This window comes from Macrobrachium nipponense, chromosome 3, assembly GCF_015104395.2.
Source record: "Macrobrachium nipponense isolate FS-2020 chromosome 3, ASM1510439v2, whole genome shotgun sequence".
Lineage (NCBI taxonomy): Eukaryota > Metazoa > Arthropoda > Malacostraca > Decapoda > Palaemonidae > Macrobrachium > Macrobrachium nipponense.
This window is the reverse complement of record NC_087202.1, coordinates 3,140,714-3,165,713: the sequence shown is the minus strand read 5'-3', so window position 1 is coordinate 3,165,713 and position 25,000 is coordinate 3,140,714. Positions and strand designations below refer to the sequence as shown.

Below are 25,000 nucleotides of genomic sequence, written 5' to 3'. Positions count from 1 at the left end.
TATATATATATATATATATATATACATATATATATATATACATATATATATATATCATATATTTATATATATATATATATATATATATATATATATATATATATATATATATAATATATATATATATATATTCTATATATAAACGTAATATATATACACACACATACTATACATAAATCTTATATATAAATATATATAGACGTGTGTGTTTTGAAATAAATAACTTACTTATCAATAATAGGCATTTTCCCAGACAGTAAGCCTTCAAAAATGATTAAAAAAACAAACTTAGCGAGTTCCAGACATTTTCACGCTGAACGTAATAACTAATGCCATTTACCTCAAGGCAAAACAATAAAGAATTTTTATTTCCTTTTTTTCCGCCTAGATCCGCTGAATATTACATACCACTACGTGAACCACTACAATTATACCACTCCTATTGTGAAACACTTTGGCAGGCGAATAATTCACAATGAATTCTCAAGCACCCAAAAGTCTTGGGAGGGAGAATTTAGTTTCTCGACGCACACTGCTCTCGAATTACAGTCTTAATTAAACGTCGGTATTGCGCACAGGTAATTAAGCACTTTAGCCCAGGTAATTTTATCGTCAAGAAGTCACGTCTCCTATCGGTGGGCCTCGAAGTAACTTTGTGAACGTATTTTAACAACTACTGAAAGGTGGCCAGTGTGACTTTTTTTTTCTCTCGTGTGTGCCAAGCTATTGTTATAAACTTTCCCATCTAGCCAGAAACTTTTTTTCCTTTATATGTATATATATATATGTATATATATATATATATATATATATATATATATATATATATATATATATATATATATATGAATATTTATCACATCAACGTGATTCATATAAATTATTCGAGCTACAAATGCCCTTTAATATCTAATTCGCTCTATCTCGGAATTAATATATTTTCATATATGTAAACCGAAGGGGAATTTTTTAGTTGATAATAATTTCGTCCTCTCGAGAGTTCGCACCACCGGCCAGCGAACAGAGAAGACGAAATTTATTATCGAATAAAAAATCAATCTTCGGTTACATATATGAAAATATATTATTCCCGAGATAGAGCGAATTAGATATTATAGGACATTTGTAGCTCGAATAAAATATATATATATATATATATATATATATATATATATATATATATATATATATATATATATATATATATATAGGTATATATATATATATATATATATATATATATATATATATATATATATATATATATATATATATATATATATAATATATATATATATATATATATATATATATATATATATATTACGGTATTTAGCGACGGGGAGATCTTAAGAGGACCCATATTTCAGTGTGGCGATATCTCCCTGGAGTTGAATTGAATACGGAATTTAGGCCAAAGGCCAAGCACTGGGACCTATGAGGCCATTCAATGTTAAAACGGACACTGACAGTAAAAGGTGTAACAGGAGGAAAACCTCAAAGCAGTTGCACTATGAATCAATTGTTAGGAGAGGGTGGAAAGTAAGATGGAAGAATGAGAATATGAAAGGAGGTACAGTAAAAGGAACGAAAGGGGTTGCGGCTAGGGGCCTCAGGATGGCACGCTGCAAAGAACTTCAAGTAATGCCTACAGTGCACTGCATGAGGTCCACTGACGGCACTGCTCCCCTACGGGGACAAAGAAACTTAAGCAATGCTTTAAGTAGGAATCTTTTAATTCATTTTACCCAATTTAACGATGGAAGATCTGACCAAAATATTTAGAATCAAAACAGTAGATATGGAAAAGCAAAACTACGACAATTAACAAGTTATCTCGAATCATCAAAGTCACCAAGAAAAGCTTTTCGTTTTGTTAAAACGTGAAAGTTCACATGACGTCATCTGGGAGATGAAATGAGAGATCCCTGGAGGAAGTCCCTTTCACTCTCCTTAAAAATCGCAAACTGCCTCAATTTAGTTGGGACGTTCATGGCACGAATTACAAAGGTAATTAAACGCCCAAATTGCAAAAGGTTATATTAAGCTCTTCAGATATATATTTTTTTTCGCTCGGGTATTTTCCAGTCTTTCATTTAACCCTGGCTTATGCAAAGATATTTCCTCCAGAATTACGTCATTTTATTGATATATGTTTTTTTTTATTCTGAATGGATTTGAGTATCGAGGTCAACATATTGAGACTAACATGGTGTTAGTTATAATTATATATATATATATATAATATATATATATATATATATATATATATATTATACATATATATATATATATATATATATATCTATATATATGTGTGTATATCTATATATATATATATAATTAATTAATTATATATATAAATATAATATAATGTATATAATATAATAACCTTATTATATATAATATATATTTAATAATATATATAATGCATGTGCATATATCTTTAACATAGTGATGGATGTTATAATAGAGGAAGTAAGGGAGACAGTACCATGGAACATATTGTATGCGGATGATATTGTTCTGTGTGCAGAGAGCAGGGAAGATCTGGAAGTGAAATTGGAAAGATGGAGACAAGTACTGGAGGACAGAGGAATGAGAATAAGTAGATCCAAGACAGAATATATGTGTACCACCACTGAGGGGGATGATAGAGAAAGTATTCAGCTTGGTGGAGAGCAAATAAGGAGAGTTGATAAGTTTAAGTATTTGGGATCTTTTGTTAACGCTGGAGGAAGTATGGAAGAAGAAGTAAAACATCGGGTACAGGCAGGCTGGAACAACTGGAGAGCGGCCTCGGGAGTTCTTTGTGACAAAAGAGTGCCGCTTAGGTTAAAAGGAAAATTTCACAAGACGGTGGTAAGAACAGCAATGCTGTATGGTACGGAAACAGCAAGCATGAGAAAAGCAGAGCAGAAGAAGATGGCTGTGGCAGAAATGAGAATGCTTAGGTGGATGTCTGGGGTGACAAGAGTGGATAGGATCAGAAATGACTACATAAGGGGGTCAACTAAGGTGGTGGAAGTATCAAAGAAAGTGCAGGAGGGGAGGCTGAGATGGTATGGACACCTGTTGAGGAGAGATGAGGACCACGCTGGGAGACATACTATGGGGGTGGAGGTGCAAGGAAGAAGAAAAAGAGGGAGACCAAGAAAGAGATGGAAGGACTGTGTGAGAGGAGACTTAAATGAGAAGGGAATTGATGAGGCAGAAGCACAAGATAGAAATAGATGGAAACGGCTCATCCAAAACGGCGACCCCATATAAAAATGGGAACAAGCTGGGAAGAAGAAGAAGAAGAATGCATGTGCATATATGAATGTGTATACACATATGTTTGCATAATCTCGTGTTACACCCTGTATATGTGTATACACTCGTATATACTCGTATATATATATATATATATATATATATATATATATATATATATATATACGAGTATTATATATATATATATATATATATATATATATATATATATATATATATATATATATGGGGATACAATCCACAATGAAGTAAAATCCTCTTGTAGTTCCTTGAGGTGACATATCACACTTTAGTGAACAAGACCACAGTTGATGGTCGAAAGCTTTAATCCTGTACAAGATATATTTATTTTAAACTACAAGAGGATTTTACTTCATTGTGGATTGTATCCCCATTTACTTAGAGGTACGACATAGTACCTGGCTTCTGCATATATATATATATATATATATATATATATATATATATATATATATATATATATATATAACGTGGCAAATAAACCGTGTTTGTGTATGTGTGTACACTTGAAAGTTGAGCAAATAAAACGTGTGTGTGTGTGGGTACACTTTAAAAGTGTCACATCTTCCAAGGACTCCAAGAAGGTTCGAGGAAACGCGAACGTCAAGAAAGTTATGTCCATGAAACTAAGAATCAGTTATGCAAAGCTTTGCACAAGGAGTGTCCAGCCTCTAAAATATAGTAATTGACAATATATATATATATATATATATATATATATATATATATATATATATATATATATATTCATGAGAAAAAACGAGTTTAAAGTCGTATTCAAATGTGCGTCATTTAAAATATATCTGTTGCAATATCGTGTTATAAAATAATTTAATTATATACTTTATAACGTTCTTGAGCACCTTGTTGCTATCTGATAGTACAACGCAGAAAAGCAGTCATCAAAATTATGTATAATAGTGGTATATGCGAAAATGGCGGTAATATAATAATAATAATAATAATAATAATAATAATAATAATAATAATAAAATATTACATATATCAATGCTCACAGAGAAATCCCAAATGTAATTATTAGGCCTATATAATACAAATATTACATTGAACTTTCATATCAAATGTTAGTGAGAAAACCATATTGCTATAAAACACACACATACACAACGCTGCTCATAAAGAAACGACTATGTTATACATATGAGGCCTATACATACACCAATGATCAGAAAGAAACCAGTTATAAATGCTAGACCTATATACTATTACACACCAACTCTCATGAAGGCACGACTATGCTGTAAATATTAGGCCAACATATACACCTAAGTTCGGAAAAAACCACTGCTATAAATATAAGTTTCATATGTACACACCAATGCTCATAGAGACTCACAATGTTATAAATATTAGCCCTATATATTCACACCAATGATCATAAAGAAACCAGTGTTATAAATATTAGGTCAATATATACACACCAACGCTCATAAAGAAGCCAGTGTCATATATATTAGGCCTATATATATACCAACTCTCATGAAAAAACGACTGTTGTAAATATTAGGCCTATATATACAACTATGCTCGGAAAGAAACCACAAATTTATAAATATTAGACCTACATACGAGTATACACCAATTCTCGTGAAGAAACGACTGTTATAAATATTATGCCTTTATATACACCTTTGGTCAGAAAGAAACCACAATTTTATAAATATTAGGCATACATACGTATATACACCACCGCTCATAAAGAAACCAGTATTATAAATATTAGGCCTATATATACAACAATGATCATAGAGAACCCACAATGTTATAAATATGACGCCTATATAACACAAATATTAACATGAGCATGCATATAATACTTAAGAGAACATCACAACGCTTATAATAAAAAATACATAAAAAGCAAGGCAAGAGAAAACAACAGTGCTATAAATATGCATAAAGATATTAGACTAAGGAGAGAGAGAGAGAGAGAGAGAGAGAGAGAGAGAGAGAGAGAGAGAGAGAGAGAGAGAAACTATTAAACATTATGCAGTACCTACTCACCGTCCCTGTCGGCTACCAAAGTAACGAGGATTTTGGGCGTAGGCGCTGGTGCTGGTACTCTGCAAAAATAAATAAATAAATAAATTAATAAATAAACAAATAAAATGAGATACAGCTTTTAAAAATGAGAAAGCAGGTTCAACGTTTACAGGCAACAACATCTCCGTGTACACGAGTCGTTAAGGTACTTCAACAAGTTCGCGCCATTAAAAGATATATTTATCAGTGTCGAATATCCTTAATTCAATTATTTATCTTATTTTGTTACGTTTAAGGGCAGCAGCACAAAGCCTATTTGAAATTCGGGTAAGTGTTGAAGCAGAAATATGAAATAATAATAATAATAATAATAATAATAATAATAATAATATGGCAGAAAAAAGGCTAAGAAGCAAGAAAACAAGGGAGGAACTCAACGAGAAATACAAAGTACAAGAGAGGGGACTAAACAACACAATAGAAGATGTAAAACAGAGGCTTAAGGCCAAAGCACACAAGATCCAACGGTACTGAACAGGAATAAGGGATACCAACAGAACAAACTATTCGGAACCAACCAGAAAAGACTATACAGCCAACTAAGAGGGGAAGACAACCACCCAGAAATTCCTGAACCGACCGAATCAAGTAAGAGACTCTGGGAAAAACATATGGAGCAATCCGGTATCACACAACAAACATGCAACATGGCTCCAGGAAGTCAAGGAAGAAGAAACAGGGAGAATAAAACAAAGATTCACAGACATCACGACGGACACAGTCAGATACCAACTAAAGAAAAATGCCAAACAAAAATGGAAAGCCCAGGTCCCGATGAAAGTCCATGGATACTGGCTCAAAAACTTCAAGGCCCTACACCCACGAATAGCAGAACAACTCCAGCATTGTATCTCAAATCACCAAGCACCCAAATGGATGACCACAGGAAGAACATCCTTAGTACAAAAGACAAGAGTAAGGGAAATATAGCCAGTAACTACAGGCCTATCACCTGCCTACAATAATGTGGAAGTTACTAACAGGTATCATCAGTGAAAGGCTATACATCTACCTAGAGGAGACAAACACCATCCCGCACCAACAGAAAGGCTGCAGAAGGAAGTGTAGGGGCACAAAAGACCAGCTCCTGGATAGACAAAATGGCGGTAATGAAGAACAGTAGGAGAAGGAAAACCAACCTAAGCATGGCATGGATAGACTATAAGAAAGCCTTCGACATGATACCACACACATGGCTAATAGAATGCCTGAAAATATATGGGGTGGGCAGGAGGAAAATACCATCAGTTCCTCAAAAATACAATGCGCAACTGGAATACAATACTTACAAGCTCTGGAAAAAGACTAGCAGAGGTTAATATCAGGAGAGGATCTTCCAGGGCGACTCACTGTCCCCACTACTCTTCGTAGTAGCCATGATTCCCATGACAAAAGTACTACAGAAGATGGATGGCCGGGTACCAACTCAAGAAAAGAGGCAACAAAATCAACCATCTGATGTTCATGGACGACATCAAGCTGTATGGTAAGAGCATCAAGGAAACTAGATACCCTAATCCAGACTTGTAAGGATTGTATCCTGGGGGACATCAGGATGAGTTTGGAATAGAAAAATGCGCCTTAGTCAACATACAAAAAAGGCAAAGTAACGAGAACTGAAGGGATAAAGCTACCAGATGGGAGCAACATCAAACATAGATGAGAAGGATACAAATACCTGGGAATAAATGGAATAAGGAGAGGAGATATAAAACACAACGAGATGAAGGACACGATCAGGAAAGAATATATGCAGAGACTCAAGGCGATAGTCAAGTCAAAATCAACGCCGGAAATATGATAAAAGCCATAAATACATGGGCAGTGTTCAGTAATCAGATACAGCGCGAGGAATAGTGGAATGGACGAAGGCAGAACTCCGCAGCATAGATCAGAAAACCAGGAAAAAACAAATGACAATACACAAAGCACTACACCCAAGAGCAAATACGGACAGACTATAACATAACACGAAAGGAAGGAGGGAGAGGACCTACTAAGTATAGAGGACTGCGTCAACATCGAAAACAGAGCACTGGGGTAATATCTGAAAACCAGTGAAGAGCCGTGGGCTAAAGAGTGCATGGGAAGACGGGACATATAAAAAAGTAGACGAAGACCCAGAAATATACAGAGACAGGAGAAAGACCGAAAGAACAGAGGAATGGCACAACAAACCAATGCACGGACAATACATGAGACAGACTAAAGAACTAGCCAGCGATGACAATTGGCAATGGCTACAGAGGGGAGAGCTAAAGAAGGAAACTGAAGGAATGATAACAGCGGCACAAGATCAGGCCCTAAGAACCAGATATGTTCAAAGTATGATAGACGGAAATAACATCTCTCCCATATGTAGGAAGTGCAATACGAAAAATGAAACCATAAACCACATAGCAAGTGAATGCCCGGCACTTGCACAGAACCAGTACAAAAAGAGGCATGATTCAGTGGCAAAAGCCCTCCACTGGAGCCTGTGCAAGAAACATCAGCTACCTGCAGTAATAAGTGGTACGCACCCAACCTAAGGAGTGATTGAAAAACGATCAGGCAAAGATCCTCTGGACTATGGTTATCAGAAAACGATGGGTGTACGTGCAACAGGACCAGACGTGACGTTGATGACAAAGTCAAGAAGAAAGTATCACTCATTGATGTCGCAATACCATGGACACCAGAGTTGAAGAGAAAAGAGAGGAAAAAAATGGTTAGTCCAAGATCTGAAAATAGAAATAAGAAGGATATGGGATATGCCAGTGGAAATCGTACCCATAATCATAGGAGCACTAGGCAACGATCCCAAGATCCCTGAAAGGAATCTGGAAAAACACTAGAGGCTGAAGTAGCTCCGGGCCTCATGCAGATAGAGTGTGATCCTAGAAACGACGGCACAATAGTAAGAAAAGAAAGTGATGGACTCCTAAGGAGGCCAGGATGCAACCCGGAACCCCACACTATAAATACCACCCAGTCGAATTGGAGGACTGTGATAGCGAGCAAAAAAAAAAAAAAAACAAAAAAAATAATAATAATAATAAAATCAATGCTCAGAAGGAAGCACTTATAAAATGTTTACGGCCTATATGATTGATAAATACTTAAAATAGGCCATTGCATGTACAGTTGTGTGTGTAATAGAGAAGAGGAGAGAGAGAGATAGCTGAGAGAGGAGAGAATAGAGAGAATGTACACTGCTCAGGCAGTTACTTCACCAAGCCCTTGCGTAACTATCTCCCCGAAGGCGGCACAAAATTATGTAGTACTCTTAAACATTTCTTTTTAGTGGATTGTGTCCCTGGTATAAGCCTACCATCTTCTAGCCCTGTGATTGTGTCCCTCAAGCAGGCCTATCATCTCCCAGCCTTGTGATTGTTCCTCAAGTAGGCCTACCATCTTCTAGCCTTGTGATTGTTTCTCGAGTAGGCCTCCCAATTTTCTAGCCTTGTGATTGTTTCTCGAGTAGGCCTCCCAATTTTCTAGCCTTGTGATTGTGTCCCTCCAGTATGCCTACCATCTTCTAGCTCAGTGATTGTGTCCCTGTATAGGCCTACCATCTTCTAGCCTTGTGATTGTGTCCCTGGAGTAGGCCTACCATACTCTAGCCTTGTGATTGTCTCCCTGGAGTATGCCTACCATACTCTAGCCTTGTGATTGTCTCCCTGGAGTAGGCCTACCATACTCTAGCCTTGTGATTGTCTCCCTGGAGTAGGCCTACCATACTCTGTTGATTGTCTCCCCTGGAGTGGCCTTACCTACTCTGCCTGTATTGTCTCCCTGGAGTAGGCCTACCATACTCTAGCCTTGTGATTGTCTCCCTGGAGTAGGCCTCCCAATTTTATAGCCTTGTGACTGTGTCCCTTGAATAGGCCTACCATCTTCTAGCCGTATAAGTGTGTCTCTGGAGTAGGCCTACCATCTTCTAGCCCTGTGATTGTGTCCCTCAAGTAGGTCTAGCATCTTCTAGCCCTCTGATTGTGTCCCTCAAGAACCCTACCAAATTTCGAGCCCTGTGATCGTGTCCCTAGGAAGCAGAGGCACATCATTTCTCCACGAGCAGGTCTTGCTTCCCCCCTCCCTTGACCCCCCCCTAAAAAAAAAAACTCGTCATTCTCACAGCCACAGCGTCCAATCTCACACGTTTCACGAATTCACTATCACGAAAAATACGAAAGAATACAATGTCTCAGCCGTTCAAGAGAACCGCGCTGGAGTGAATGAATGCATACGCACCACTTACACTATTATACAGGGTTGGCCAAAACGTCGGCCAATCAGAACGCTGGCTTCACCTGAGCTCGATTCTCATTGGCTGAGTTGAACCATCGCTTCGTAGACATGTGCGCGAACAGGAAGCGGGTCCCTCGGACTCTCTCCCCACTACCTGTGCTGCTTGGGACAGCGTTTAAAAAATTCTGTCTAGTCTCTAGTGTCTCCATTGTCAGTGTTTGTCACTAAATCTCAGGACACAGAAGGCTGGAACGTCTCTTGTGTTTTGGAGGATATTCGACCGTGAAGATACAATCAGAAGGGCATATATTATATACCATTGGAAAGGGCTAATCAAGGAGACTACAGCACTCTTAGTTAAATAACTATTTCCACTTGATACATGGATTGATCTTATCAGTTTGGTGTTCATTTATACCGTAGAATAACCGAGAATTCTCTAAATAACTTTATGTACAAAATCCAGCTCAGCATAACCCAATAAATATCTGTATAGAAAAACAAAAATAGTAACAAACAGACCTTCGTCGTAATATGAAACATGTAAGTCATAATTAATTCTATATATATATTTTTTATAATAAATAAATATATTATATAATTATTATATATATATATATATATACATATATATATATATATTATATACTATATATATATATATTATATATATATATTATATATATATATATGTAAAATAAAGGGGTTTTTGCCACGAAGGAAAAAATGAAAAAGCGAGATAGCCGAGTACTTTCGGTCTTGTTCCCCGACCCGTGGGTCGGAACAAGACCGAAAGTACTCGGTTTTCCCGCTTTTTCCTTTTTTCCTTCGTGGCAAAAACCTTTATTTATACATAGCATCACGTTTTATATACTTCGTGATCAAGTTATTCATATATATATGTGTGTATATATATATATATATATATATATATATATATATATATATATATATATATATATATATATACATTTTTTCATTACGAATAATGATCTCATGCTCAAACATTTTGTGTTCGTCTAGTACAACATTACACAAAAACAAGAGAAAATATAAAAATAAATAATTCTAGACTAACTGGGTGCTATACGTACGTGTGAAAAATAAAACATGATAAAATTAATTTTGGCTTAGCATCAATGGTACTTTTTTTTCATGATGGTAAAGTTGCATCTGTAAAACGAAACGTTGTTTTAACATTTTTTATTGCAAGTGGTAGAGTTTGGGTAATATCAAATACATGAGGAAGAAGAGCTTAGTTTACCATCCAAAAACAAGAGAAGATACAAACATCATAAATATCTACGTTAAACAGTAGTCCAATAATGGGGCAGTGAATCTCCCTTTCAATACAGAACTCTGCCACTTTATGGATTCCAAGTTTTAATTCCATACTTTCCTCACTCTTTCCTTTCTGATAAACATTTTATCTTTTAATAATATCTCACGTGACGTACAGTTTTCAGCGACATATAGAATATTACGTTTCCAGCTTTAATCAGTTTTTTTTTTTTTTTACGTAATTAGGAATCTTTTCTCATATACAAGGAATGAATATTTTAGGTTATTCGAAGAATTTCATTGAAGTCTCGCCATGCCATCCTATAGTAAGTTGTAAAAAAAAATCAGCATAGGCCTAGACACACTAAAATACTCTCTCTCTCTCTCTCTCTCTCTCTCTCTCTCTCTCTCTCTCTCTCTCTCTCGCTGGTACTTATAAAACTATTTTAATGGGATACAACTCTCTCTCTTTAATATTTCTCATAAAATTTCATTGTAATGGGGTATAATTCTCTCTCTCTCTCTCTCTCTCTCTCTCTTCTCTCTCTCTCTCTCTCTCTCTCTCTAGTATTTCTCTCTTTCACTCTCTCTCTAGTATTTCTCTCTTTCACTCTCTCTCTCTCTAGTATTTCTCTCTCTCTCTCTCACTCTCTCTCTCTCTCACTCTCTCTCTCTCTCTCAAAGTTTGGATCACATTGAGAGATACAACTAACAAGTCTTTAAGACATCCTAATCCTTGTAACTCCTTGTAACTTGTTGTTATACAGCCGACAAAGTTTCAGACTAAACAGATCCTGCCTATCAAACCTCTTGGAGTTTTTCCATAACATGCTAGGTATCTACGACAGTAGTAGAGCAATAGATATACTCTACTTAGATTTCCAAAAGGCCTTTGACAAAATCCCACACAAGAAACTAATGATAAAAGTTAGAGCTTTCGGAACTGTAGGAGAAACAGCAGACAACTAATAGAGACATTCAAAATGCAATTGATTAACAAGTATCACAATACAAACATTCAAGGAAATAAAAATAACAAATATATCTACATTGCGGATACACTCAAAAACATTTCACACACTCCCAAGAAAAACACCGAACGAAATAAAAATAACAAAATTAGTACATGGATACACTAAAAAACATCACTTAGACTCCCAAATCACCAGCTGTGAGCCATTTCACACACTTCCAAGCAGCAAAATTCATCTCAAAGGAAAGCAACCAAATGCAATTCTGGACGGACCACCCTATCCTTCCTTAGGATTCAAATCCACTTTCTGTGCCGTCCCTGGTGGCCTTAATAATGGTAGGTTCGCCATAATTCCGAGAATTATAATAATTATATGCATACCATTCTGTTCCCAATTATCCCCGAGGCGAATTGAGTCATTTGCATTGGGTCTCTGGAGACAAGCTTCTTGAGCTGATTTCCCTGGATATCATTAGGATATCTGGAAGCTTTGGCAATTGTTCTTGCCGAAGGAAACCTTCCGGGAATTCGGTAATCTTGAGTGACGTAGATTAATAAATAAAAAAATGTGGCCAATGGTCATTACAGTAATGTATATTGTCATATTTACCTTTTCGCAATTCTGTTGTTTATATATGCTGACCTGTTTTTACCTATGAGCGCTTACACCAGACTTGTGAAAGGTTAGAATTATTATTATTATTTTTTTTTATTTATTATTTTTTTTTTTGCTCTATCACAGTCCTCCAATTCGACTGGGTGGTATTTATAGTGTGGGGTTCCGGGTTGCATCCTGCCTCCTTAGGAGTCCATCACTTTTCTTACTATGTGCGCCGTTTCTAGGATCACACTCTTCTGCATGAGTCCTGGAGCTACTTCAGCGTCTAGTTTTTCTAGATTCCTTTTCAGGGATCTTGGGATCGTGCCTAGTGCTCCTATGATTATGGGTACGATTTCCACTGGCATATCCCATATTCTTCTTATTTCTATTTTCAGATCTTGATACTTATCCATTTTTTCCCTCTCTTTCTCTTCAACTCTGGTGTCCCATGGTATTGCGACATCAATGAGTGATACTTTCTTCTTGACTTTGTCAATCAACGTCACGTCTGGTCTATTTGCACGTATCACCCTATCCGTTCTGATACCATAGTCCCAGAGGATCTTTGCCTGATCGTTTTCTATCACTCCCTCTGGTTGGTGCTCGTACCACTTATTACTGCAAGGTAGCTGATGTTTCTTGCACAGGCTCCAGTGTAGGGCTTTTTGTACTGGTTCTGTGCAAGTGCTGGGCATTCGCTTGCTATGTGGTTTATGGTTTCATTTTTCGTATTGCACTTCCTACATATGGGAGAGATGTTATTTCCGTCTATCGTTCTTTGAATATATCTGGTTCTTAGGGCCTGATCTTGTGACGCTGTTATCATTCCTTCAGTTTCCTTCTTCAGCTCTCCCCTCTGTAGCCATTGCCATGTGTTATCGTTGGCTAGTTCTTTAGTCTGTCTCATGTATTGTCCATGCATTGGTTTGTTGTGCCAGTCCTCTGTTCTGTCTGCCATTCTTCTGTCTCTGTATATTTCTGGGTCTTCGTCTACTTTTATTAGTCCTTCTTCCCATGCACTCTTTAGCCACTCGTCTTCACTGGTTTTCAGATATTGCCCCAGTGCTCTGTTTTCGATGTTGACGCAGTCCTCTATACTTAGTAGTCCTCTCCCTCCTTCCTTTCGTGTTATGTATAGTCTGTCCGTGTTTGCTCTTGGGTGTAGTGCTTTGTGTATTGTCATATGTTTCCTGGTTTTCTGATCTATGCTGCGGAGTTCTGCCTTCGTCCATTCCACTATTCCTGCGCTGTATCTGATTACTGGCACAGCCCATGTGTTTATGGCTTTTATCATATTTCCGGCGTTGAGTTTTGACTTGAGTATCGCCTTGAGTCTCTGCATATATTCTTTCCTGATCGTGTCCTTCATCTCTTGGTGTTTTATATCCCCTCCTTCCATTATTCCCAAGTATTTGTATCCTGTCTCATCTATGTGTTTGATGTTGCTCCCATCTGGTTACTTTGCCTTTTTGTATATTGACTAAGGCGCATTTTTCTATTCCAGACTCCATCCTGATGTCCCCAGATACAATCCTTATTATTATTATTATTATTATTATTATTATTATTATTATTATTATTATTATATTTAAAATTTCCCATTCCCCTTTGCACATAAGACTGGCCTTAGATTGGTATTATATCTTCCTTAAAATTATAATGACCAGGATACCTTGTGGAAATGAACACAGAATCAGTACAAGTTAAATACATACATACATCATATATATATATATATATATATATATATATTATATATATATATATATATATATTGTAACGATAAGTCATTATTTGTTTTAAACAACCAGTACGCATTACGATGGTTGCATTGTTTCCCTTACCCGCCAGCGTTTATCGTCATGGTGACGAAGTTACTTCTGTCCTGGTGTGAGTGACACCTGCAGACAGGTTTTGGATGGCGACCTCAGAGGTTCTGGGAAACCTCGGCTGAGAAGGCAGCAGCAGCATGGCAGTGTTGAAACAGTTGGAAATCATTTGACTTCAACGGGAGGATTCACTTCGACGTGAGGATGAGAACCTCTACGTCTGTTTGTATAATGGCTGCTTCTGTTAGCAGTATGAACAGGTGTCTTGTACCTGGTCACTTCCTCGGGAGGATGAGGACCTCGCCTCCTGTGTATATGATGGATTCTCCAGTAGTATCCGGATTTGTCTGTTTTTGTATGCTACTTTGGTGGTGTGTATCTGTAACTTATTGTGCAGATCATAGGTTATACTGCTTATTTAAGATATCATTATTATTATAGTTTGTGCTGTCTGTATGTAATGTCTGTGTTTTAACTTAATTTTGGTGTTCATTGTTATAACATAACTTTGGTGTCGAGCAAGTGTATGGCTCTGATAATGATGTGTTTTAACTTAATTTTGGTGTTCATTGTTATAACATAACTTTGGTGTCGAGCAAGTGTATGGCTCTGATAATGATGTTGATTTGCATCATTATATTTATTGTGGTGTCGAGCAAGTGTATGGCTCTTGATTTAATGCAATCTTCACATTTTTCTGTTTTATTAATGGTTTTTGATTATTTATGATAATTGATAATTGATCACTGAATTTTCGCCACCCAAAACCTGTTCTCACTGTAAATAATGTAACAACCTGTAAATAAATTATTATTAAGGTTATTCTTGCATTTTGTTCAGTCCTCCTCCTTGATTTGCCTTGCCTTTCGTCAGTCATTCCAGCCGAATTTCTTGTTTTTATTTTGAATCTGCTGGTCTCTAATAAAGAGACCGTTACAATATATACATATATAATATATATTATTATATATAAATAATATATATTATATATAATATATTAATATATATATATACATTATGACTGGTAAAAATTTGGTTCTGTTACGACAGAGTTTCCATCTAATAAAAGGAGCCCATAAAAACGCCAAAATAAAGAAAGTAAGTACTACTATATTTCAAGAGACTTCTGTGTCTCTCTTCAGGTGGCTAATGCATGAGATAAGTTACAGAACAGGTTGGTATTTATACCAAGAGATCCATCCACAGGTAGCCGGTTTACTAAGTCCCCCCCCCCCCCCCCCCCCCCCCCCCCCCCCCCCCCCCCACCGTGATAATTCCTCTTTAATCCTCTTAAGCGTTGAGTGAAGGAAGATTTTACTATGATATCTGAATCCCAGGCTCCCTTTGAGACGTTCATCACCTTTCTTTGTTTAATCAAGGCTGACTTTGATTACCGACCTGAAGAGAGATACAGAAGTCTCTGAAATATAGTACTTACTTTCTATATTTTGGTGTTTTCATGGGCTCCTTTTATCATATATATATATATATATATATATATATATATATATATATATATATATTATATATATATATATATATGTGTGTGTGTGTGTATATATATATACATATATATATATATATATATATATATATATATATATATATATATATATATATTATATATATAATAACAGAAACCTTTCTACTGTAGTTTCAGTAAATCGAACACATCCAAATGAAGAATTTGAAAACGATGCGAAACACACTTTCCCCTTTATTATTACCAAAATTTTCCACTTTTATCCAACGCTTCCATTATGTAATTAGGGGGATCCGGCCATCAGTCTGTGGATAGATGTTATGTATTTTCTACAATTAGCTGTCACTGACTCAACTGTATTTTGTATTTTTATTTTTCGTCCAGTTCTATTTGCCTCTTGGCAATGCTTATCCAACTTATTGATTATTAAAAAATACTCAAGGCATAAGTCTTGAAATGGAGCAACAAATCCAGTTATGTATGAATACATCTATATATTTTATTAATAAATCTCTACAGATAATTATCGGGAATCTGTACCATTGAAAAAGGTAAACGAACAGATTCCCGAAAGCCCCCTGTAAAGATTTATTCTTAAATAAATAGATGTACTCTTACATAACTGTGTTTTTGTTCCTCTTTATTGAGCGTTATCGCGAATTTTTATGCCCCAATAAAAACGTAAAACTCCAAAGGATCCGATGGTCTTGTTGAGATGCCCTAATTAGGCTATGCCTTGTCAAATACCTGGACCGATCAACGTTCGTTGACAAGATTAATTGACGCGTGAATAAGGATGAAGCACAAAATCACTAACGTTAAAACAGCTTATATATATTAATACCCGGACATTCTTTCTGATGGCGCGCGTCTGCAACGATCAGCGAATCCCATTACCCGGGAAGAAAATTATAGAACCGAAGAGGCACAATCTCACGCGAATAAAAAATATTCATTTCCTCGTTGCAAGAGCCATTCGAGTGTTTATATATCGCTGGACGAGAGTCCATTTGCTGGATTGTCGGGAAGGGGATGGGATGGATTTTGCTATCTTAAGATCGTGAAGAAATTGAAAGAGAATTCGAGATAATCGAGATGATTACTGAAATGGGTTGCGGATTCTTATTTTTAATTTTTTTCTTATATTAATTTTTTTCCGCCGTCTGTCAGCTCAAATAGAAGGGGTCCTTCCCAAATAGATCGCATTATCCCATCGCAGCCAGAGCATTTTTCGAATCTGAAATGATTCATAAAACGATACCGAATTGTTCTTGCTTTGGGCACATAAGCATTAGTGTTATTATTGCAGATTTCGATGTGGCATTTATGTCAATAATGCACGCACTCTCTCCATTACGTGATACTCTGGAATATGATACTGAAATCTTATCCACACTACACTCGTTACCAATATATACATATGCATGCATATATATATATATATACATATATATTTAATATATATATATATATATGTGTATATATATATCTATATATATATATATATATTATATTAATATAATTATATACGTAGTATATATAATAATATATCATATATATATATATATACTATGTGTATATATATATATATATATATATAATCATATATGTTAGTATCTATATATATATATATATATATATATATATATCTATATATATATATATATATATATGTAGCAATGGCTACAGAGGGGAGAGCTAAAGAAGGAAACTGAAGGAATGATAACAGCGGTACAAGATCAGGCTCTAAGAACCAGATATGTTCAAAGAACGATAAATGGAAATAACATCTCTCCGATATGTAGAAAGTGCAATACGAAAAATGAAACCATAAACCACATAGCAAGCGAATGCCCGGCACTTGCACAGAACCAGTACAAAAAGAGGCATGATTCAGTGGCAAAAACCCTCCACTGGAACCTGTGCAAGAAACATCAGCTACCTTGCAGTAATAAGTGGTGCGAGCACCAACCTGAGGGAGTGATAGAAAACGATCACGTCCAAATAGACCAGACGTGACGTTGATTGACAAAGTCAAGAAGAAAGTATCACTCATTGATGTCACAATACCATGGGACACCAGAGTCGAAGAGAACGAAAGGGAAAAAATGGATAAGTATCAAGATCTGAAAATAGAAATAAGAAGGATATGGGATATGCCAGTGGAAATTGTACCCATAATCATAGGATTATTAGGCACGATCCCAAGATCCCTGAAAAGGAATCTAGAAAAACTAGAGGCTGAAGTAGCTCCAGGACTCATGCAGAAGAGTGGGATCGTAGAAACGGCACACATAGTAAGAAAAGTGATGGACTCCTAAGGAGGCAGGATGCAACCCGGAAGGACTGTGATCTGTGATAGACCAAAAAAAAAAAAAAAAAAAAAAAAAAAAAAATGTAAAAAAAAAAAAATAAAAAAAAAAATAATAATAATTAATAATAATAATAATAAAATATATTCTTTGGATGCTTGAATTTAAAGTCAGTGGCCCCTTTGGTGGGCTTGTTCCATGCGAATAGGTTTCATCTGCAATCTAATAATGCAATAATAATAATAATAATAATAATAATAATAATAATAATAATAATAATAATAATATTCTTTTTGGATGTTTGAATTTCAAGCCAGTGGCCCATTTGGTGTGCTTATTCCATGCGAATAGGTTTCATCTACTGCAATAATAAAAATAATAATAATAATAATAATAATAATAATAATAATAGTAGGGAAAAACTCTCTATCACGAGAGTATATATAATGTTCTAATTGGTCCACAATAATACAAAGTATAAAAAGTCCGTGTATAATTTTGAAGACTTTACAGATAGCTTTCGAACCCTTCCCTGTGTTCATCTCCAGTCCAAATGAAGAATACGTTACGACAAGTACAGAGGTAAATTTAAAAAACAAGAGACGTTGAGGATCGTTGACAGCGGTCGTTAGGTCGTTAATGGGCAAGGTGAAGAAAGAGGGTAGTTAACAACAACTAGGTGATACCCTCTCCCCTATCATTGATAGGGGAGAGGGTATCACCTAGTTGTTGTTAACTACCCTCTTTCTTCTCCTGGCCCATTAACGAGCTAACGACCGTTGTTAACGATCTTCAACGACTCTTGTTTTTTAAATTTACCTCTGTACTTGTCGTAACTTATTGTTCATTTGGACTGAAGATGAACCCAGGGAAGGGTTCGAAAGCTATCTGTAAAGTCTTCAAAATTATACACGGACTTTTTACACTTTGTATTATTGTGGACCCCTTAGAACAAAATAATAATAATTTGATCACCGAGCACAATATCAATAGTCCTAAAATGATTCCAACAGCAGGAAGAGGATCTTATGAAATGACTGCAGACATTACACGAAATTGTTACGTATGATTAACTGAGCACTAAACATTAGGAGAAAATTTCTATTTTCATCCAGACTCGAACAATCTTTGCTCAGTGATAACGAAGTGGCAAAATCAAAGAATACTGAAACAGAAGGATATAGAACAATGGTTCCCAACATTTTTGGCCTTCTGTGCCCCTTGGGCATATTTATAGATTCCTAGGTACCCCCAAAGAATTGAGGATGAAACAGAAAAACGATGAAATTCATATTGCGATATAATTTTATTATGAAATGTGTTTGTGTGGAGTACAGCTTTGCTTACTAAAAAAAAAAAAAAAAAAAAAAAAAAAAAAAAAAAAAAAAAAAAAAAAAAGGCCAGTCTAAATGCAGATTACACCATGCAATGCTCAGTACTAGTTATTCTCTAAGATCCAATGTACCCCCTGAAGAGCACAAATGTACCACTGGGGGTATATGTACCTCTGGTTGGGAACCACCCCCTGATGTAAAGAAAGAGAGAGAGAGAGAGAGAGAGAGAGAGAGAGAGAGAGCCGTCTGTAAACTGTTTAATTGTATTTGGAGTGTAGCCCCTGTCCCTAAGTAGAGAGAGAGAGAAAGAGAGAGAGAGAGAGACCTTACCTTACTTACAGACCTTACATCTTGTTCGGGTTGCCCCAGGTCCCTCAGTATGAGGCACCTCTAATGTCTACCAGAGTTTTGCTAGTGCATCTTCCGGTATATTTTGCATCTTCCAATCTTGGATAGTCTGGGATGCAGTTTAGATATTTGTCGAGCTTATTCTTAAACACATCTACGTTCACTCCTGTTATATTCCTCAGATGAGCTGGCAACGCATTGAATAGACGCTGCATTATCGATGCTGGTGCGTAGTGGATTAATGTCATGTGTGCTTTCCTTATTTTTCCTGGTATAGTTTTGGGCACTATTAATCTACCTCTACTTGCTCTTTCTGATATTTTTAGCTCCATGATGTTTTCAGCTATTTCTTCTATCTGTTTCCATGCCTGAATTATCATGTAGCGTTCTCTTCTCCTTTCTAGACTATATAATTTTAAGGATTGTAGTCTTTCCCAGTAGTCTAGGTCCTTGACTTCTTCTATTCTAGCTGTAAAGGACCTTTGTACACTCTCTATTTGTGCAATATCCTTTTGATAGTGTGGGTACCATATCATATTGCAATATTCAAGTGGACTACGAACATATGTTTTATAAAGCATAATCATGTGTTCAGTTTTTCTTGTTTTGAAATGCCGTAACAATATTCCCATTTTTGCTTTACATTTTGCCAATAGAATTGCTATTTGATCGTTGCATAACATGTTCCTATTCATCATCACATCAAGGTCTTTAACTGCTTCCTTATTTGTGATTGTCTCATTATTAGGTCCCCTATATGCATATAGCTTTCCTTCTCTGTCTCCATAGTTTATTGATTCAAATTTATCAGAGTTAAATACCATCCTATTTACCTCTGCCCAATCATATACTTTGTTAAGGTCTCTTTGTAGAGCGTTCCTATCTTCATCACAAGTAATTTCTCTACTTATTCTTGTGTTATCGGCGAAACTACTCACTACCGAATCCTTAACATTACTGTCAATGTCTGCAATCATAATAACAAACAGTAATGCAGCTAACACCGTACCTTGTGGCACACCAGAAATTACCTTAGCTTCATCCGATTTCTCATCGTTTGCAATAACTATCTGTTTTCTGTTGTGTAAAAATTCTTTTAACCATCTTCCTACTTTATCCACTATATTATGTTTTCTAATTTTCTTCGCTAATATATTATGGTCTACCTTGTCAAAAGCTTTTGCAAAGTCTAGATAAACCACATCTGTTTCATTTCCGCTTTTCATATTTTTGTATATGTTTTCACGGTGGACTAACAGTTGGGTTTGTGTACTTTTTCCAGGTACGAAACCATGTTGTCCTACATTAAACAGATTATTTTTTATTAAATGTTTCATAATATTTTTCTTCATTACCCTTTCATACACTTTCATAATATGTGATGTTAGACTCACAGGCCTATAATTACTTGCCTCTAGTCTTGATCCACTTTTGAATGTAGGGGTAATATATGCTAATTTGTGCTCATCATAAATCGTGCCTGTATCTACACTTTGTCTTAATAATATTGCAAGTGGCTTTGCGATAGAATGAACTACTTCCTTTAACAAAATAGCAGGAACTCCATCAGACCCTGCTGCAGATCCATTTTTAATTTCATTAATAGCCTGCACAATATCAGCTTCATTAAAATCTATGTCAGCTAAATATTCACTATTTTCGTCCCTTACTTCTATATCATTATCTTCATTATCTATTCTAGGGGTAAATTCTCTCTTATATCGTTCTGCCAATATGTTGCAAATTTCCTTTTTTTCATTCGTTAATCTCCCTTCAATTCTTAGAGGGCCTATTTCTATTCTTCTTTTATTCATCTTTTTCGCGTATGAGTATAATAGTTTGGGGTTTTGCTTGATATTTATTAGGGTTTTTTCTTCCAAGTCCCGTTTTTCATTTTCATTTGATTGTATAATCTTTTGTTCTGCATTTTCTATCTTTCTTTTTAGTTCTATAACTTTCCATGCATTTTTTTCTTTTGCAAGACCTTTTTTCCACTTTCTGATTTTCTGGAACAAGATCCTTCTGTCTCTTGGTATGCATGAATGATGTTTACTTTTCTTCTTCGGTATATATTTATCCACTATTTTCTCTAATATTTTATATAATATCTCCGTATTTACCCTTATGTCATCACTTACGAAAATGTTATCCCAATCTTTGTTTAATTCTTCATTTATTTCTGACTATTTAATATTTTTACTGTAGAAGTTGTATTTTCCATATCCTTCCCACTTTTTCATTTCTTGCTTATCTCTGTTTTCACTTGCTTTGGAATGGACTGTTAATTCTATGACATTATGGTCTGAAATACTCGCATTATAAACTATTATTTCTTTAACATAATTCATCTCGTTCACAAATACTAGGTCTAAAGTATTTTCCTTTCTTGTTGGCAGGTGATTTACTTATTAAATGTTGTATTCTAGTAGCATATCTAATAGCTTTTCGAATTGCCTCTTATCTTCTGCAGAGAGAGAGAGAGAGAGAGAAACTCGTCAGCAAAATGTTTAATTGTATTTGGAGTGTAGCCCTTGTCCCTAAGTAGAGAGAGAGAGAGAGACCTTACCTTACAGACCTTACAGTTCGTTCGGGTTGCCCCAGGTCCCTCAGTGTGAGGCACCTCTAATGTCTACCAGAGAGTTGCTAGTACATCTTCCGGTATATTTTGCATCTTCCAATCTTGGATGGTCTGGGATGCAGTTTAGATATTTGTCGAGCTTATTCTTAAACACATCTACGCTCACTCCTGATATATTCCTCAGATGAGCTGGCAACGCATTGAATAGACGCTGCATTATCGATGCTGGTGCGTAGTGGATTAATGTCCTGTGTGCTTTCCTTATTTTTCCTGGTATTGTTTTGGGCACTATTAATCTACCTCTGCTTGCTCTTTCTGATATTTTTAGTTCCATGATATTTTCTGTTATTCCTTCTATCTGTTTCCATGCCTGAATTATCATGTAGCGTTCTCTTCTCCTTTCTAGACTATATAATTTTAAGGATTGTAGTCTTTCCCAGTAGTCTAGGTCCTTGACTTCTTCTATTCTAGCTGTAAAGGACCTTTGTACACTCTCTATTTGTGCAATATCCTTTTGATAGTGTGGGTACCATATCATATTGCAATATTCAAGTGGACTACGAACATATGTTTTATAAAGCATAATCATGTGTTCAGTTTTTCTTGTTTTGAAATGCCGTAACAATATTCCCATTTTTGCTTTACATTTTGCCAATAGAATTGCTATTTGATCGTTGCATAACATGTTCCTATTCATCATCACATCAAGGTCTTTAACTGCTTCCTTATTTGTGATTGTCTCATTATTAGGTCCCCTATATGCATATAGCTTTCCTTCTCTGTCTCCATAGTTTATTGATTCAAATTTATCAGAGTTAAATACCATCCTATTTACCTCTGCCCAATCATATACTTTGTTAAGGTCTCTTTGTAGAGCGTTCCTATCTTCATCACAAGTAATTTCTCTACTTATTCTTGTGTTATCGGCGAAACTACTCACTACCGAATCCTTAACATTACTGTCAATGTCTGCAATCATAATAACAAACAGTAATGCAGCTAACACCGTACCTTGTGGCACACCAGAAATTACCTTAGCTTCATCCGATTTCTCATCGTTTGCAATAACTATCTGTTTTCTGTTGTGTAAAAATTCTTTTAACCATCTTCCTATTTTATCTACGATATTGTGTTTTCTAATTTTCTTTGCTAATATATTATGGTCTACTTTGTCAAAAGCTTTTACAAAGTCTAGATAAACCACATCTGTTTCATTTCCGCTTTTCATATTTTTGAATATGTTCTCACGGTGGACTAACAGTTGGGTTTGTGTACTTTTTCCGGGTACGAAACCGTGTTGTCCTATATTAAACAAATTATTTTTTCATTAAATGTTTCATAATATTTTTCTTCATTACCCTTTCAATACACTTTTCATAATATGTGATGTTAGACTCACAGGCCTATAATTACTTGCCTCAAGTCTTGATCCACTTTTGAAAGTAGGGGTGATATATGCTAATTTTTGCTCATCATAAATCTTGCCTGTATCTACACTTTGTCTTAATAATATTGCAAGTGGCTTTGCGATAGAATGAACTACTTTCTTTAACAAAATAGCAGGGATTCCATCAGGCCCTGCAGCAGCTCCATTTTTAATTTCATTAATTGCCTGCACAATATCAGCTTCATTAATTTCTATGTCAGCTAAATATTCACCATTTTCGTCCCTTACTTCTATATCATTATCTTCATTATCTATTCTAGGGGTGAATTCTCTCTTATATCGTTCTGCCAGTATGTTGCAAATTCCTTTTTTCATTCGTTAATCTCCCTTCAATTCTCAGAGGGCCTATTTCTATTCTTCTTTTATTCATCTTCTTCGCATATGAGTATAATAGTTTGGGGTTTTGCTTGATATTTAATAGGGTTTTTTCTTCCAATTCCCGTTTTTCATTTTCTTTTGCTTGTATAATCTTTGTTCTGCCTTTTCTATCTTACTTTTTAGTTCTATAACTTTCCATGCATTTTTTTCTTTTGCAAGACCTTTTTTCCACTTCTGATTTTCTGGAACAAGATCCTTCTGTCTCTTGGTATGCATGAATGATGTTTACTTTTCTTCTTCGGTATATATTTATCCACTATTTTCTCTAATATTTTATATAATATCTCCGTATTTACCCTTATGTCATCGCTTACGAAAATGTTATCCCAATCTTTGTTTAATTCTTCATTTATTTCTGACCATTTTATATTTTTACTGTAGAAGTTGTATTTTCCATATCCTTCCCACTTTTTCATTTCTTGCTTATCTCTGTTTTCACTTGCTTTGGAATGAACTGTTAATTCTATGACATTATGGTCTGAAATACTCGCATTATAAACTATTATTTCTTTAACATAATTCACCTCGTTCACAAATACTAGGTCTAAAGTATTTTCCTTTCTTGTTGGCAGGTGATTTATTTGTTGAATGTTGTATTCTAGTAGCATATCTAATAGCTTTTCGAATTGCCTCTTATCTTCTGCCTTACTATTACTCTCTTTTTTTATATGTATAAGTACATCCACAATCTCCTATTCGTTCTTTCCATTCTACGAAAGGAAAGTTGAAGTCACCAGATAGGAGAATAGTCCAGTCCTTGTGATTTCTACATATATCATCCAATTTTTCAATTATTAAGTCAAACTCTTTCTTTAGTATTAGGAGGGTCTATATATTACTATGTT

The 25,000-nt window shown here is 35.5% G+C and overlaps 1 long non-coding RNA gene across 1 annotated transcript in view; it reads right to left on the bottom strand.

Moving 5' to 3' along the window:
• Nucleotides 1–25,000, bottom strand: part of LOC135222150 (uncharacterized) — a 63,254-nt gene that overhangs the window by 24,884 nt on the left and 13,370 nt on the right. Inside the window, exon 2 of the long non-coding RNA XR_010316173.1 lies at nt 5,323–5,381. This is a non-coding gene — a long non-coding RNA (uncharacterized LOC135222150). The remainder of the gene's footprint in view (nt 1–5,322; nt 5,382–25,000) is intronic.